Source organism: Chlorocebus sabaeus, chromosome 12 (assembly GCF_047675955.1).
Source record: "Chlorocebus sabaeus isolate Y175 chromosome 12, mChlSab1.0.hap1, whole genome shotgun sequence".
Lineage (NCBI taxonomy): Eukaryota > Metazoa > Chordata > Mammalia > Primates > Cercopithecidae > Chlorocebus > Chlorocebus sabaeus.
In genome coordinates, this window is record NC_132915.1 from 4164579 (window position 1) to 4182195 (window position 17617).

At 46.7% G+C, this 17617-nt stretch overlaps 1 protein-coding gene across 1 annotated transcript in view; it reads right to left on the reverse strand.

The window, feature by feature from the left end:
- The window catches only part of PTPDC1 (protein tyrosine phosphatase domain containing 1), a 123236-nt gene that overhangs the window by 5034 nt on the left and 100585 nt on the right, over positions 1-17617 (reverse strand). The window contains exon 9 of the transcript XR_492134.3: positions 3660-3773. The gene's annotated coding sequence lies outside the window, so the exon portion shown is untranslated. The remainder of the gene's footprint in view (positions 1-3659; positions 3774-17617) is intronic.

Below are 17617 nucleotides of genomic sequence, written 5' to 3' on the forward strand. Positions count from 1 at the left end.
CGGAAGATGAGGAAGGAGCTGTGCACAAGAAGCTCGGTCGTCGGAGAGGCAGCAAATGCCAGTAGTGTCTAAAATCAGTGGATGAAGAATGGCAAGATGAGCACATACTCAGAGCTGTGGTGGTGACTGCAGGAAGAATGATGTAGAAAAAGTGAGGAGAGATTGCCTCTGGAAAGTGGGACTAGGGGTGGGATGGCAGCATTGCTTTTCATTATAAACTCTTTTCTGCACTATTTCTTTGATATGATTTAAAAATAAATATACCAATAAGTGAAAATTCCAGGTTGAGAAATAAAATGATGCATCCAAATGTGTGTTGCTTCTGAGCTGCTGCCCCTGTCTCTGCAGTCACCTAACGGCACCCCTCCGCCAAGAGCCAGGTGATGACCGCCTGGGAGATCAGTGCCTGTCTCTCTACCTGCCCTCCAGCCCCTCAGGATTCCTCTGCCTGCAACCTATTCCTGCTAGACTTCCTTCCTTCCTTCCACGAATATCCAAAGGGCCTGGAGCAACACCAATCATGATTCCTACAGTCCGGCTGGGGAACTGTTACAGAAAGCGTTTCCATGAGAGCGTGTGACGTTGTGCTTTCAGATGTCAACGTTATGATGACCCTTTCCAGGTTAAAATGTGTCACTAGCTCCCCTCTGCTTACAGGATAAAATGCAAAGCCTTTTGCATGATGTGTAGGGCCTCCTGGAATATGTCCTACCTACCCTTCGGGTGGGTACCCTAAAGCCCCAGGTGTCTCCCACAGCACCTTATACTCAGGCCTCCCTGATCTCCGGGCCAGACCCTCGAACACCTCCTTTCTTAGGTCCTCTTTCTTGGGCCTTGGTGTCTGCCACTCTCTCTTCCTGGATTGCCCTCTCCATCAGCGTCAGTCCCACTGTAGATTCTACTCAGCAGCGCCTCCCCTGTGGCCTTCCTGTCCCCTGCGGTGCATTGCAGACCTGCACTGTGGGGTCTCCCATTATATGCGTGGTCCATCTCTCCTTGAAGGACGAAGTCTGAACCCTCATCAGCTCTGCTTCTCTGGTCTTCCACCACAGTGACAAGGCACCTAGCAAGTGCTAATAAATGGCCCTACCTACCCCCGCACATACTGAACAAGCTGTTCTGTGGGAATGTTCTCTCCAACCTTAGGCCACAATGTACATCCTGCTGTAGCTCCTCCCTGCGGGTCCCGATGGGTCTTCTAAGCCTAAAGGAAAAGCCTGTCCTCCCCTCCCCCGACGCCCTCCCGCAGCCCTTCAGAGATGTGGGTCTGCCTTTCTAGTCTTCATTTTGGGGCCCAGCGTCCCCAGTTTTCCCATGGGCCGGGGTCCGAAGAGTGCAGCCCAGAAAGAAGTCTGCTTCCTCGTGGAGTGCAAGGGCCCTGATCTTCCTCTTATTTTCCTACATGCTGGACAGCAGAACCGACCCTGGACCTGGGGGCAATTCTGGCAAAGCAAGATCAGCTCCAGCCACTGTTTGCAGAAGTTGTGTGGGAGCAGGAGAGCAGCAGTGCGGGCGACGAAAGCAGCTCCATGCGCACGGGCAGGACACTGCTGCACCCAGCAAGTCCATGGCTTTCAGGCTGCTGCCCTGGCCAGATGCTAGAACAGGCCCGGAACTGCTCTGGGAGCCACGTCACAATAGCGCCATGGCCAGGCCTGGCTTTCCTCCAGGGGATGAAGAAAGGAAGCTCCTTGAGTGCTTCAGGGGTGCCAGGACATGTCAGGGAGACAGGAGGCCAAATCCAGCTGCGGCTCCTTTCTGTGCAGCTCGTGTGCCAAAATGTTTTTTAGATTTTTTAGACTTTTTTTTTTTTTTTTTTTTTTTTTGAGACGGAGTTTCACTCTTGTTGTCCAGGCTGGAGTGCAATGGCGTGATCTCGGCTCACTGCAACCTCTGCCTCCTGGGTTCAAGCGATTCTCCTGCCTCAGCCTCCTGAGTAGCTGGGATTACAGGCATGTGCCACCATGCCTGGCTAATTTTGTATTTTTAGGAGAGATAAGGCTTCACCATGCTGGTCAGGCTGGTCTCAAACTCCTGACCTCAGGTGATCCACCCACCTCGGCCACCCAAAGTGCTGGGATTACAGGCGTGAGCCACCGCACCTGGCCATTTTTTAGACATTGTATAAAACAAAAAGCAAAAAACAAAACAACAAAAACAAAGATATACAACAGAGTCCATGCATGACCTGCAAAGTCTTAAGTATTTACTTTTTGGCTCTTTACTGAAAGAGTCTGTGGTCTTGTGTAATTGAGAAGATGAACCTACTAAAATCCAGCTACCCCTAGGCACAGCATCCCGGCCTCCGGTTAGCAGGGAGGAGTTGGGGGATAGGGCCACCCCCCACCATAGCTGGACTATCTGAGGCAGGTAGCTCCTGGCCTCTCCTGTTCATTCATTCATGCGTGTTGAACGAGGCCATCCCTCAGCCCTTCCAGTTCTCTGACCCTGGGCATCTCCAGTCTCTGGATTGTGACTTGCCCTTTCCCAGCCCCAGTGCCTGTCTCGCCTGCCTGTCTGGGGGCTCCTGGAGGATCAGCCAGTCTGAACAAGGAGCACCAGTTGAGCAGCCATGTTGGGCCGACATTGTCATGTGTTATCTCTTATTTTATCTCCACAGCCCCAAGAGGCTCAAGAAATTAGCTTTCATTAAGTCAGAAAAACTGAGGCACAGAGAGGTAGGATAACCTTTCCAAGGCTGCAATGTGTCACGTTCCATATGACTCTTTCTCTTTTCCTGGCAGGCTATGTTGCCTCACAGATGAGGTTGTCCTATAGATGTGACGGTTCATGGTAAAATGTATGGGTGTGGCCGGGTGTGGTGGCTCATGCCTGTAATCCTAGCACTTTGGGAGGCCGAGGCAGGTGGATCACCTGAGGTCAGGAGTTTGGGACCAGCCTGGCCAACATGGTAAAACCCTGTCTCTACTAAAAAATACAAAAATTAGCCAGGCATGGTGGCACGCACCTGTAATCCCAGCTACTCAGGAGGCTGAGGCAGGAGAATCGCTTGAACCTGGGAGATGGGGGTTGCAGTGGACCGAGATCACGCCACTGCACTCCAGCCTGGGTGAAAGAGCGAGACTCCATATCAAACACAAAAAAGAGGATGGGTGTGTTACACTGCTAGACATGCTCATGAGACCATGGGGAGCAGGGAGGAAGGAGTGAAAACCTACACCCAACACTCTCGGCCCCTATTCAGCATGCAGGCACCCAGCATCAAGTGTGTTCAAGACACAAGATGGGCCCTGGGGGGCTGAAGGTGCTGTGACTGTTCCTTGTTCATGGTGGTGACAGCCACTCTTGGAGGGTTCAGCACGTACGAGTTCTCAGCATGTGCTGTCCCAGTTACTTACCACAACACTCCTGTAGAATCAGGTCCAAGTCATAAATAAGAAATCGGCCGGGCGCAGTAGCTCATGCCTGCACTCAAAGCAATTTGGGAGGCTGAGGCAGGAGGATTGCTTGAGCCCAGAAGTTCAAGACTAGCCTGGACAACATAGCAAGACTCTGTCTCTACACAAAATAAAATAATTAAAAAAAAAAAAAGAAATATGGCAATATCCCTGCTGTCACAGAGCTCTCAGTCCAACGGAGAAGACAGATACAGAAGGAGAGTTGCAGGCATCCCAGCTGGCCCAGCAGTCATGGCATACCTGACCATCTTCCATCAAGGCCAGAAACACTGACCACTCCCCTCATCAGCCTCACGTCGAGGGGTGGTCATGCGATATGCTTTTGTCCAGTGAAACATGTTGAAGTCTACATGCCTGAAAAAACAAACATGCAAATTTTTTGTACTCCTGAAAAGAAGAAACATGCAAATTTCACCACACCTCCCCATATCTTTCCACCTTGTGTGAAGACTCAGAAGCTGGAGTTGCAGCAGCCGTTTTGTAACCATGAGGGAAACCACCAAGAGAATCACAATACGGACGCTGACATCAGTGAACCGCTGGACCCATGTTAATGCTCACTTCTCTCCAACCTATTGTTAAGTGAGAACAACAAAGCCACTGAAAGCCAGGTTTGCAATCCTAACTGATAACAAAAAGGTAGGAAATACTGTGAGCCATGAGAGATAAGAAGCTGTAAACATTTAGAGAATACAAGACTACTTGCAAGTGGAAACAGAAAGGATGGGGAAGGCATGGCAGCCTCTGTCTGTTGCTGACTCTACTAGAGCCATTGCCTTCTTTTTTTTTTTTTTTTTTTTTTTTTTTTATACCGAGTCTTGCTCTATCGCCCAGACTGGAGCACAGTGGTGCAATCTTGGCTCACTGCAAGCTCCACCTCTGGGTTCAAATAATTCTCTTGCCTCAGTCTCCTGAGTAGCTGGGATTACAGGTGCCCGCCACCACACCCAGCTAATTTTTGTATTTTTAGTAGAGATGGGGTTTCACCATGTTGGCCAGGCTGATCTCGAACTCCTGACCTCAAGTGATCTGCCCACCTCAGCCTCCCTAAGTGCTGGGATTACAGGCATAAGCCACTGCACCTGGCTGCCTTCTGTCTTTCTAGGAGAACCCTGGCTGCTCTTAACTCCTGAGACAGGTCCATGATAGACAAGAACATTATGTAAAGGTCATCCCCCAGGCCAGATACTATCCCAGTCACCCCAACATTTAGGGCAGGTTTGGCTACATGGACAAATACTCACCAACGAGATGTCAGGGGAATTTTGCTAGAAGGTTTACTAGGAAATGCTTCCCTCTATAATAAAAAAGGAAAACTGCCTACTTTTTTTTTTTTCCCTGCTGTCTCTCCTCCTTTCTGCCTTGACTGCAGTTGTGCAACGATGTGATCATGGCACTACAGCAGCTGTCTTGTGACCAAGAAGTAAAGCCCTGAAGGTCGGCACAGATGCTGATCCAGACCATTGACCTTGACATCAGCGAGCTGCTGAAAGAACCTGGAACCACCTTGCTGGGGACTTCTGGTAAGATAAATGTCTTTGTTACTTAAGCCACTGTCAGTTGGGTGTTCTAATGCTCATTCTTGGCTTGTGCACAAGCCTTCCTGGAAGACTTGGCATTTGAGCTGAGGCTTGAAGGATGGGTCGTGCTTGGACATGCAAGTATGAAGGAGAGGACTGAGGCGAGGTGGATTCCAGAAAAGGAACTGTTTGGAGCCAAGGCGAGGAGCTGAAAAATGTGAAGATAGAGAGTAGTCTGGTTTAACAAGAGTGTTCACAGTTTATTGGGCACTGAAGAAATGCAGTATGTGTTTGATAGTTTGCAGGAGATGGGAAGCTATGGGGCTGGGCTGGGGGCTGCCTGAGGGCAGGTCCTGCAAAAACAGACAGACAGGGGCCGAAGATAGCCCTTTGCCTTTAAGACTCAGGCACCTAATGACAGCGAAGACCAGCCCCTTTACAGAAACCCAGATCCCAGGAGCAGGGCCCAGGTTCAGATCTACATGGCGCGGTGGCAGACCCTCGTGTCACCCACTATCCACTGGCTGTGCTGTGTTTCTCAGCCTCCCCCAGGCTGTACGGTCCTTCTGGTCCTAGGACACATAGCAGCAGGCGGGCAGTTAAGCTCCAGCCTCCTCTGTCCACTGTTGCCTGCACAGCAACCCCAGGCCTTGGGTTCTGGACCCGGGGAGAGCCACCTAGCCCGCCCTGTGGGAATTCAAACAAGAAGCAGGCTATTGTTGGGTAAGCCACTGAGATTTAGGAATTGATCTGTTATCCTGGCACAGCCTAGCTTGGGGCTTCTCAAACTATCTATGGTAAAGGGCTAGTTCTTTTTTTAAAATTTCTTTTCCTTTCTTTCTTCTTCTTCTTCTTTTTTTTTTTTTCTTGAGACAGAGTTTTGCTCTTGTCACCCAGGCCGGAGTGCAATGGCGCAATCTTGGCTTACTACAACCTCTACCCACTGGGTTCAGGCGATTCTCCTGCCTCAGCTTCCCTAGTAGCTGGGATTACAGGCACCTGCTACCACACCCGGCTGATTTTTGCATATTTAGTAGAGACGGGGTTTCACCATGTTGGCCAGGCTGGTCTTGAACTTCTGACCTCAAGTGATCCATCCACCTTGGCCTCTCAAAGTGCTGGGATCACAAGCGTGAACCATGGTGCCTGGTCTCGTTTTAAAAATTTCTAATGTAACACCGATCAACACTGTCATAAAGTAAAGATAAACTACTGGAAAAATGTTTTTGAAAGACATCCAGAATACGAACCCAACTTTATTTATTCTATTCATCAGACACTGTCAGATTGGCATAGAGTTTCTAAATCCTGACTCTCATTTTCTGCACCCCACTTTCCAAGTGGGGACCACTCTGGGAGCTGCACTGGCCAGGCCTGTCTCGTTCCACCCATTCCCTCCGTCAGGCGCCTGTGCGTGGAGAACAGGCTGAGGGGTAACAGGCTGAGAGTGGAGAACAGGCTGAGAGTGGGATTCAGTCTAGGCTCTGCTCTTGGGTGCGTCAGCCCCAGTGGGCACTTCATTTGCCCCAAGGTGAGGTATGAAGGGTATGTGGGAGTGTCTAGCAGGCAACTGGAGACTGTGACTGAAGATCTAGAGATAATTTAGAGGTCATTTATGGAACTGTTATTGGATGCGGGCATTGCATTTAGTATTCTGCAAACATCATCCCATTTAATCAGTAAGCAACAGTGCAAAACAATTGGGCAATGCCTTTTCTTCTCATTTAAAAATACTGTGGTAGGCCGGGTGCAGTGGCTCATGCCTGTAATCCCAGCACTTTGGGAGGCCAAGGCGGGCGGATCATGAGGTCAGGAGTTTGAGACCAGCCTGGCCAACAGGGTGAAACCTCGTCTCTACTAAAAATACAAAAGTTAGCCAGGGGTGGTGGTGGGCACCTGTAATCCCAGCTACTGCAGAGGCTGAGGCAGGACAACTGCTTAAATTTGGGAGGAGGAGGTTGCAGTGAGCCAAGATGGTGCCACTGCATTCCAGCCTGGGCGACAGAGTAAGACTCCGTCTCGAAACAAACAAACAAACAAAAACTTTTAGCAAAATATGCATAACATAAAATTTACCATCCTAACCATTTTTAAGTGTCCAGATCAGTGGCATTAAATGCATTCACATGATTGTGCAACCAACACCACCATTCATCTCCAGAATGTTTTTCTTGGCTCAGTCCAGACTGAAACTCTGTCCCCATTGAAAAACAACTCCCCATTCCCCTCCCCTTAGCTTCTGACAACCACCATTCTTGGCACTGCCTTTTACAGATGGAAATGAAACAGAGAGGGTACAGGAGGCGGCAGGACAGCCAGCCCTCATCCTGGTGGCCGTGGGGCAGGACAAGCTCCAGGGCCCTGTGCTTGGCTCTGGGTGGCAAATGCCAGCTCCCAGGCCACAGTGGCTGGGAAGGATGGGCGCAGTGAGTGGGGTGACCCCTCCCCAGGAGGCAGTGAGGGGTGTGGGCAGCACTGACTCTTGGGCCAGGAGGAGGAGTAGGGCCCAGAAAAGGGCTCGGACAGTCAGAGGGGCCAAGGGAGGAGAGTGGGCAGTAAGTCTACACTGCTTCTGAGGTCAGAGGGGGCAGAAGATTTGGAACCTCAGACATGACCAGTGACTGGTTCCAAAGAGGCCAGATGCCTGGGGACTCAGGGACGAGGGCAAAGGCGGTGGGAGTGCAACCCAGGGAGGGGACACACAGGCTGGCGGAGGGACAAATGGGGGGACAGAGAAGGGGAGGTCTGCCCCACACCCCCGCGCCCCTGTCCAGAGGCCACCCGACTTAAACGGAGGTGGACCCTTTCCTGACTCGGCGGAACCTGTCCCAGTCCCGCCTGTAGTTCATGATGCTGATGTGGTTTTGCCTCCTTGCAATTTTCTCCACACTCTTGCTCCCTGTAGCAGACTCTCCTCCTCCTCTGCTCCGCTTGGACACCAGCGGGCTCTGCGGGTCTGAGGAAATCTTTGTCCTGAGCCACCCTTGCCTCCCAAGAGCCCGAAATCGGCTGGGGCAGCACACTCACTGCAGGAAGTGAGTGCTCTCTGAGGAGAAGAATTTGCCAAGGTCTCCAAAGACTAAGAGAAGGTCACTGGCCTGAGATGTGGGGAAGTGCATGGAGAAGGTCCTCTGAAGTGGGCCAGGAGGACAGATGTCACTGGGGGAAGGGTGGAAACACAGCAGGAGTGGGGTCTCAGAGGAGAGGGGGCTGTGCTGTGTGGGATGATGTGACACCGGCCCCCACTGTGGGGGACAAGCTGCACTCCAGCTGGGACCCATTTTGGTACCTGTCAGACAAAGCCAGGGAAACCACGGGACTTGGAAGTAGGGAAAGAATGTGGAGGATGCGTCTTCAGACAGGCCATGAGGGGTGTGGGGGGAAGCGGAAAGAGACCCAGAGACTGACCCGGGGGTGGAGACAGGGAGCTGGAGCTGAAAGACATTTGCCCAAGAATCTGTAGACAAATTGAATGACTGGGGGTGTGGCCAGCCGATTTCACACAAAGAGAAAGACAAAAGTGATTTTCTTGGGGTCAAGAGAGGATGCCACATTAGAAGCTAGGTCTCTGAATTCCCGGAACCTGATTACCAGGATGTCTGTGGTTGAAAACCTTGGACACAGCCATCCACTGCAGATGGTGGAATGGAAACAGGCTTAATGCCAGGGTTGCTCTCACTCCCCAGCCCAGCTGGAGAGGGGTCCTCTGCATGCTTGGAAAGGCTGGCCTCTAGGTACATTTCTATCCTTTAAAGAGAGAATACACATGTGTTCCAGCTTTGCTGGTGGTCCCTACCCAGAGGCTCCACATCTCAACAGCCCAGGCCCTGGGATGGGGAGCAGAGGACCTGGCCCAGCCTGTGGGGCTGTGGATGGTCTCGGGACCGTGGCACATTCTCGGAGGCCTGGCATGACTGAGATCAGGTATTTCACCTGCCTGGGGAGAGATTGAAGTCTACACCGAGTTGGTTTAAAGAAAGAAGAAATGTGCTACTTCTTGCTCACTTGTTTGTGGACTGTTTTAAAAAGTGGGGGTTGGGGCTCTTTGACATTTGACACCAGAATGACCCACTGACTTTATTTCTACCCCAACCTCTCCCTACAGTCCACGGACAAAGAATGATTTGGCTTTTCAGAATGAAAGGCCGGGAGTGCTAGGATCTCTTGTTTCCTTGTCCAGAATTCCCTGCACACAAATCCACAAGGCATGTCCCCTCCTCTGTGGAGCCTTCTCCGCCTTCCCAGAGGGCTCCTGGCCTCACATGACCTGGTGTGTTCCCGGTAAGAAGCCACGGGGGCTGCAGTCTGTTCCCACAGCTTGCCTCCCTCCCTAGTTGGACTGCTGAGGAGCAGACGCTGTCCGCGGTCCATTTGTGTCCCTAAGCCCAGGAAGGACTCCGAATATGCTCCTTAGTGAAGTGCTGAATGAATGGAGCCAGTGGGAAGGAACTTAGCTGGCTCCATATTTCATTGAAATCTCGAGTCCATGGCTCTGATACAGTCCATTCTAAGGTACCGTTTCCCATTTGCCTGAAGGATTATTTTGCACGCGGGGTTTCTTCATGACTCAGTTTCTGGGCAGTGGCCAGCAGGCGCTCCCGGTTAGAATTCCTGCGGAGGAGGACTTCGGAGCGCCATTCTGACCTCCTGGCCTGCCCTGCGGAAGTCAGACAGGCTGAAATCTTTCCTAAGCTCTTTAATTAAATCAAGATTTTTTGGTTTTGTTTTGGTCTTCAAATTAGTTTGCCCATGCCGATTATCAAAACCTTAAATTGTTGACAAAAAATAATTACGTGGCTATACCAGCTAAATCTCATCTGTGACTTTTAAATATAGAAAGCAGGAAGACAAACATCTGGTAATGGAGGTTGAGTTCTGAATGGGCGGTGGCCAAAAAAAAAAAAAAAACCAAAAAAACATTAGTCAGAGTCTAGAAAAATAGTGTGTTACTTTTACCAAGTAATATTTAGAGGCAGGACTGAGGAGGGAATGTAAGACATCTGTTAAAAAGCAGATTTTTCCAAACACAGTCCTTTAGAAATTCTTAGGAAAAACATTTTAAATAAAAATAAATTTCAGTTCATTTAAAGATATTTTAGATTGTAAAAACAAAGCTCCTACTGTAAAAATATTACAACTCATAGAGGTTTGCTGAAGATTCAGAATCAACAAACATCAGAGCTCAGTTGTGAGCTGGAAAATTTTTTTCTAACTTTAAAAAATAACACAGTTAATACATCGGCACATTTGTGCCACAAAAACTCAAATGACAGTTAAAGCTCAAGTTCCCCTTGTTTATAACAACCCTTCCCAGGGCCCTTCCCAGGGCCCTCCCCAGAGAAAACCACCATCATTGTGTTACAGCAGGTAGTCGGGCAGACAAGAGCAGGGCAGGAGAGGGCCTACAGGGGTGGGAGGGAATGTCAGGCAACCATCAGGTGATGGTCAGGCGGTTATTTATTTATTTATTTATTTGAGACAGAGTTTCACCCTGTTGCCCAGGCTGGAGTGCAGTGGCGTGATCTTGGCTCACCGCAACCTCCCCCTCCTGGGCTCTAGCGATTCTCCTGCCTCAGCTTCCCGAGTAGCTGGGACTACAGGCATGTGCCACTTCGCCTGGCTAATTTTTGTATTTTTAGTTGAGAATGGGGGTTTCACCATGTTGGCCAGGGTAGTCTTGAACTCCTGGTCTCAAGTGATCTGCCTGCCTTGGCCTCCCAAAGTGCTGGGATTACAGGCATAAGCCACCTTGCCCAGTCAAGAGATAGTTTAAATTAAAAAAAATTTTTTTTCTCTTATTTCTTTCTTTTTCTTTCCCTCTCTGCTTCCCGCTTCCTACTTTGGCCTTCAGAAATGCAAATAGCATCTTCACCTCCCCTCACCAGACACTCCCTGCAGGGCAATGCTCTGAGAGGATCTCTCCTTGACAGCTGACAGTTGACTTGCAGACTGAAACATACCCCATGGAACTCTCACCTCCAGGGGTTGCCTTGGAACTTGTACCCATGCAGAGGGGATGTCAAAAGCATACTGGTGTGGCCACCTTTACAACTTATTTCTGTTCAGGAAGGCGCCAACTCAACTGTTGGATAGATAAGGCACCAAACTAACAGTGGGACCCCCTGCCCATGCACACTTCACCCCCTGCCTTTTTGTTTTGAGACAGAGTCTCGCTCTGTCGCCCAGGCTGGAGTGCAGTGGCGCAATCTCAGCTCACTGCAACCTCCGCCTCCTGGGTCCCGGTTCAAGCAATTCTCCCGCCTTAGCCTCCGCTGGGACTACAGGAACACACCACCACGCCCAGCAATTTTTGTATTTTTAGTAGAGATGGGGTTTCACCATGTTGGCCAGGCTGGTCTTGAATTCCTGACCTTGTGATCCGCCCACCTCGGCCTCCCAAAGTGTTAGGATTACAAGGCGTGAGCCACTGCGCGCAGCCCACTTCCTACCTTATAAAACTTTTCTGCTCCAAAAGTGAAGCAGCACATTTAAAGTCACGGCGCTTTGTGCCTCTTTCCATAAGCCAGCTCCAGAATAAACTGACTTTTTTTTGTACCAGATCTCACTTTGTTAATTGGACACCGTGTGTGGCAAGCAACTAACCTGCTTTTTAGTTATGGCCATGCCTCCTTCCTCTCCCTTCCCCACCTCCAGGAAACCACAGCTCAGCTATCTGTCACTACAGATTACTTTGTATTTTCCAGCATTTCATATACATGAAATCACACAGTATAGAATTTTTTTTGTCTAGAGTCTTTCACTCAGTATAATTAGGTTGAAATTCATTCCTGTTGTTTGTAACAATAGTTCATTCTTTTTAAATTGCGAACTAGTATTTCACCTATTTTTATAACCACAATTAGTTTATCTGTTCACCTGTTTATGGATGTTTGTGTTATTTACAGTTTTTGGCTATTCCACATAAAGCTGCTGTGAACACTCATGTATAAGTCTTTGCAGGGACATGTGTTTTTTTTTCTTTTGGCTAAATGCCTAGGAGTGGAATTGTTATAGAAAAGCGGTCCTGATTCAGACCCCAAGAGAGGGTTCTTAAATCTCGAGCAAGAAAGAATTTGAGGCAAGTCCATAGAGTAAAGTGAAAGCAAGTTTATTAAGAAAGTAAAGGAATAAAAGAATGACTATGCTATAGGCAGAGCGGCCCCGAGGGCTGCTGGTTGCCCATTTTTATGATTATTTCTTGATGATATGCTTAACAAGGGGTGGATTATTCATGGCCTCCCCTGTTTAGACCATATAGGGTAACTTTCTGACGTTGCCATGGCATTTGTAAACTGTCACGGCGTTGGTGGGAGTGTAGCAGTGAGGATGACCACAGGTCACTCTTGTTGCCATCTTGATTTGGTGTTTTAGCCGGCTTCTTTACTGCAGCCTGTTTTATCAGCAAGGTCGTTGTGACCTGTATTTTGTGCTGACCTCCTATCTCATCCTGTGACTCAGAATGCCTTAACCTCCTGGGAATGCAGCCCAGCAGGTCTCAGCCTCATTTTACCCAGTTCCTGTTCAAGATGGAGTTGGCTCTGGTTCAAATGCCTCAACAGAATGGCTGGATCATATAAGGTACTGCCAAACCATTTTCCAAATGGATTGGGCCATTTTATATTCACACTGGAAGTGGATAAGAGTTTCCGTTTCATTATATCCTCATCAACACTTGGTATGGTCGGTCTTTTAAATTTTAACCATTCTAAAGTGTGTATTTCTCTAAAGCTAATGATGTTTTAATTTACATTTCTCTAATGACTAATAGTGCATATTTTCATGTGTTTATCAACGGTTTATCTTTGTTGGTCTATTCAAATCTTTTGCACGTTTAAAAGTTTGGGCTGCTCTTTTTTTCTTATTGTCAAATTTTGAGAGGTTTCATATAGTCTGGATGCAAGTCCTTTAGCAGATATATGCTTTGCAAAGATTCTTTCCTAGTCTGCGGATTGTCTTCTCATTCTTCTCATGGAGCAGTTAAGATTTTTTTGTTTTTGTTTTCATTCTCTCTCAGTGTCTTCTGAGGAACACATTTTAAATTTTGATGTAGTTCACTTTACCGACCTGTTCTTATGGATTGTACTTTTGGTGCTGTATCTCACAAATCTTGAGCTAACCCAGGGCCACACATGTTTCTTTCATATTTTCTTCTAAAAATTTTATAATTTTAGATTTTACATTTAGGTTTACAATCCTTTTTGAGTTGATATTTTAATACGGTGAACGATATACATCCAAGTTCTTTTATATATGTATATAAATGTCCAATTGTCCCAGCACCATTTGTTGAAAGACTATCTTTTCTCAGACAGGTGAGGTGGCTCACGCCTGTAATACCAGCACTTTGGGAGGCCAATGTAGGAGGATGGTTGAGGGCAGGAGTTCAAGCCCAGTCCATTCAACACAGTAAGACCCTCATCTCTACAAAAAAACAACAAAACAAAGAAAACAAAACAAAAAAGACTATCCTTTCTCTGCTCCATTGCCTTTGTACCTTTGTCAAAAATCATGTGTCCATATATGCATAGGTCTTTTTCTAGAATTATTATTCTGTTCCAGTAATCTATCTATATACCAAAACCACTCAATATTGACTACTGTAGTTTTATAGCAGTTCTTGAAATCAGTTAGTGTTAGCCCCCCAATTTTGTTCTTTTTCAAAGTTGTCTTGGTCGTTCTAGATCCTTTGCCTTTCCACATGAACTTTAGAATCAGCTTGTCAATTTCTACAAGAAAAGCCAGCTTGAATTTTGATTAGCAATGAATATATAGGTCAGTTATGGGGGGAAGTTGACATTCTAACAATCTTGAATTCTCTGTCTCATGGACAAGGTGCATGTCTCCATTATTTTAGGTCAGTTTAATTTCTCTCAGCAGTATTTTGTAGTTTTCAGTGTATGGGTGTAGTGAGTTGAATCATAGCCCCTGCCCCCAACATATGCCCATGTCTTAATACCCAGGGTCTGAGAATGTGACTTTATTTGGAAAAAGAACTCTGCAGGTACAATTAAATGTCTCAAGATGCAGAGATCACCTGGAATTCTCCAGATGGGCTCTAAATCCAAAGACATGTTTTTGTAAGAGAGATACAGAGGAGAAAGAGAGAGGGAGGAGAAGGTGACGTGAAGATGGAGGCAGAGATTGGAATGATGGGGCTACAAGCCAAGAAATACCAAGGAACATCTGAAGCCAACAGAAGCAGAAAGAGGCAAAGAACAGACTGTTCCTCGGAGCTTTTGCAAGTACTGCAGCCCTACCAGCACCTTGATGTCAGACAGACTTCTGGACTCCAGCACTGTGAGAAAATAAACTGCTGTTTTAAGCCACCAAGTTGGTGGTAATTTGTTATGACCGCCCTAGGAAATGAATACAACAGGTCTCACATTTTCTGGCAGATTTATCCCTAGTATTTTATCTTCTTGATGCTATGGTAAAGGACATTGTTTTTTCAATTTCAATTTTGGATTGTTCCTTGCCACTTTATAGAAACATAGTTGATTTTTTTGTATGTTGACCTTGTATCCCTCTGCTTTGCTAAGCTCACTCATTTGATTTGGTAGCTTTATTTTTCTAGATCCCATCAGCTTTTCTACATAGGCAATCATGTTTGGGAATAAAAATGGTTTTGCTTTCTATTCTCCATGTCTTTTATTTCTTTTCTTGCTTGATTGTGTTAACAGCGGCAAATGTGTACAGGTCTGCAGCAACCTCAATTCTTGCCTCCTCAAAAGAATTTGAGTGAGGGGCATAAAGCAGAATGAGAGACGGAGGCAAGTTTTAGAGCAGGAGAGAATGTTTATTAAAAAGCTTTAGAGCAGGAATGAAAAAGAAGTACACTTGTAAGAGGGCCTGGCGGGCCACTTGAGAGATTCAAGTGCACAGTTTGACCTTTGACTTAGGGTTTTATACACTGGCATACTTCCGGGGTCATGCACTACTTCTCCCCTGATTCTTCCCTTGGGGTAGGCTGTCCGCATGTGCAGTGGCCTGCTAGCGCTTGGGAGAGGCCACATGTGCAGTGTGTTTACTGGAGTCATATGCATGCTCACTTCAGGTGTTTTTCCTCTACCAGTCTAGCACTCCTAGAGGAAGGTCATATGCCAGTTAAACTCCACCATTTTTCTTCTTAGTGCACATGCTTGAGCTCACTCATCCAACTCTTGAGACCTTATCAGGAAGCTGCTGATCACCAGTTTTAGGTGTTTCTATCTATTGAGAAACTGCCTTTCCCTGGCACTGGCTGCACCAATAATTACTTCAGAGAGACAGTTTAATAACTGCCTGGCCATCACCTGATGGTGGCCTGACATTCCTGGTGGGGGTGCCTCTCCTGCCCTGCTCATGTCTGACTGGCTACCCACAGTAACAACTGCACTGGTGAGAACCTCCAGTGCAATGCTGGATAGGAGTGGCAAGAGCATGCATTTTGGAGTTGCTCCTGATCTTATTGGATCAGCGTCCAGTCTTTCATCATTACTAGGTACGATGGTGCCTGGAGGTTTTCTGTAGCTGTCCTTTACCAGGTTGAGAAAGTTTGTATTACCAACTTGCCAAGAATGTTTATCAAGAATCTTGTTGGATTTCATCAAATGCTTTTTCTATGTCTTAAGATTATCACATTTTTCTTTTCTCAGTTTGTTAACATGGTAATTTCCTCATGAATGAAGTGATCAGTACTCATCTGAACACGCCAGGGTATCTCACTGCAGATTCTTGGGAGTTTTTGCTAGTGTGTCTCTCTCCTCTCTGGACTCTGCTCCATCAACTCAAGCTGCCTTGGTCTCCCAGGCCCTCAGCTCCATCTTCTCAAGTCCAGGAATCTTCCAGGATCTGCCTCTGTTCTCTCTTTGCCACAGTCTGGAAGCTTTCTCAGGGTGGTAGGCTGTGGCGATTGTGCAGTTCACAGTGTTTTTTCTCATCTCTCAGGGATCACTGTCTTTCATTGCCTGAGGTCCAGTGTCTTATATACTATTGTTTTTGTCACTGTGTGTGTTTGCTTGTTTCAGAAGGGAGGTAAGTCCAGTTTCTGTTACTCCATCTTGGCTGGAAGGGGAGGTCATATATAGTTTATATAAGTTTTTTCAAAATGATGAAAAAATATTGCTGTTTTCTAGCTTTGTATCATGGAAAATTTCAAAGGTATTAAAACATAGAGAAAATAGAATAACAAATCCCAATGTATTCACCACACAGCTTTAACAACGATAAATCAATGGCCAACTTTGTTTCATCTATAACTCAGTTCACTTTTCTGCCTATGTCCTGATCTTATGAGGACACTTCCCTCTACCAATTTTGAAACAAATTGCCCATACTGCATTATTTTATTTGCCAATAACTCTGTTTGTGTCTTTAAAATTTATGAATTTTAAAAACAAATGATAGGCTGGGTGCGATGGCTCATGCTTGTAATCCCAGCACTTTGGGAGGCCGAGGCGGATGGATCACTTGAGGTCAAGAGTTTGAAACCAGCCTGGCCAACATGGTGAAACACCATCTCAACTAAAAATACAAAAATTAGCTGGGCATGGTGGTGTGCACCTGTAATCCCAGCTACTCAGGAGGCTGAGGCAGGAGAATTGCTTGAACTTGGGAAGCGGAGGTTGCAGGGAGCCAAGTAGTGCCCCAGTAAGGACCAAGATCACGCCACTGTATTCCAGCACAGAGTGAGATTTCATCTCAAAAACAAACAAACAGCAAATGATTATCATTCTTTAATATAATAAAATATCTAGCTGTTATCATTGCTGTTTTACAATAGTTTATCCATATCAGGATCCTAACTAGGTCTACACATTGTATTTGGCGGATAGGTCCTTTTCAGTGTATTGATTCCTTCCTAGTCTCTCCCTTGTAATTTATTTATTGAAGAATGCAGGTTATTTGTCCTGTATAGCTTCTTAGAGAGTGATTATTCTGGTTGCATCTCCATGTTGTCTTCAAAGTGATTCTCAGTCCTCTGTTAAACTTATAGTTAGATGTGATTCAGGTTCCAGTTTTGGGTGAATATTTCAGAGGCTGTCGTGTAGAGTACCATCAGAAGTTTATAATGTATTATTGTATTTCTCTCACAGTGTTCTAGTAGCATCCTGTGCACACCCCTGCCATAGTACAGTCATGCACCTCATATTTGTCAGCTCAGGCTGCCATAGCAAAATACCACAGACTGAGTGGCTTAAACAACAGAAATTTTATTCTCACAGTTCTAGAGGATAAAAGTCCCAGGGTTAATTCCTGTGGAGGGCTGTCTTCTTGTCTTGTAAATGTCCACCTTCTTGTGTCCTCACATGGTGGAGAAAGACCTCTGGTATCTTTCTCTTCTTATAAAGGCACCAGCCCTATCAGATTACGAGCACACCCCTACTATGAGCTCATTTAACCATAATCACTTCTTCACAGGCCCCATCTCCAAATACAGTCACATGGAGTTTGGGACTTCAACACATATATATTTTGTGGAGACACAAATATTCAGTCTAATATATACCTTAAAACTTTCTTAAAAATAAACTTAAAAAAATAATATTTGCAGGTTAAGAAAAGTTGCAAAGATTGTACAGAGAATCGCTGTATACTCCTGACCCAGTTTCCCATGGTACCTGTATCACAACTAAGAAGCCAACACTGGCACATCGTTATTAACTACACGTGATGCTTTGTTTGGATTTCATTAATTTT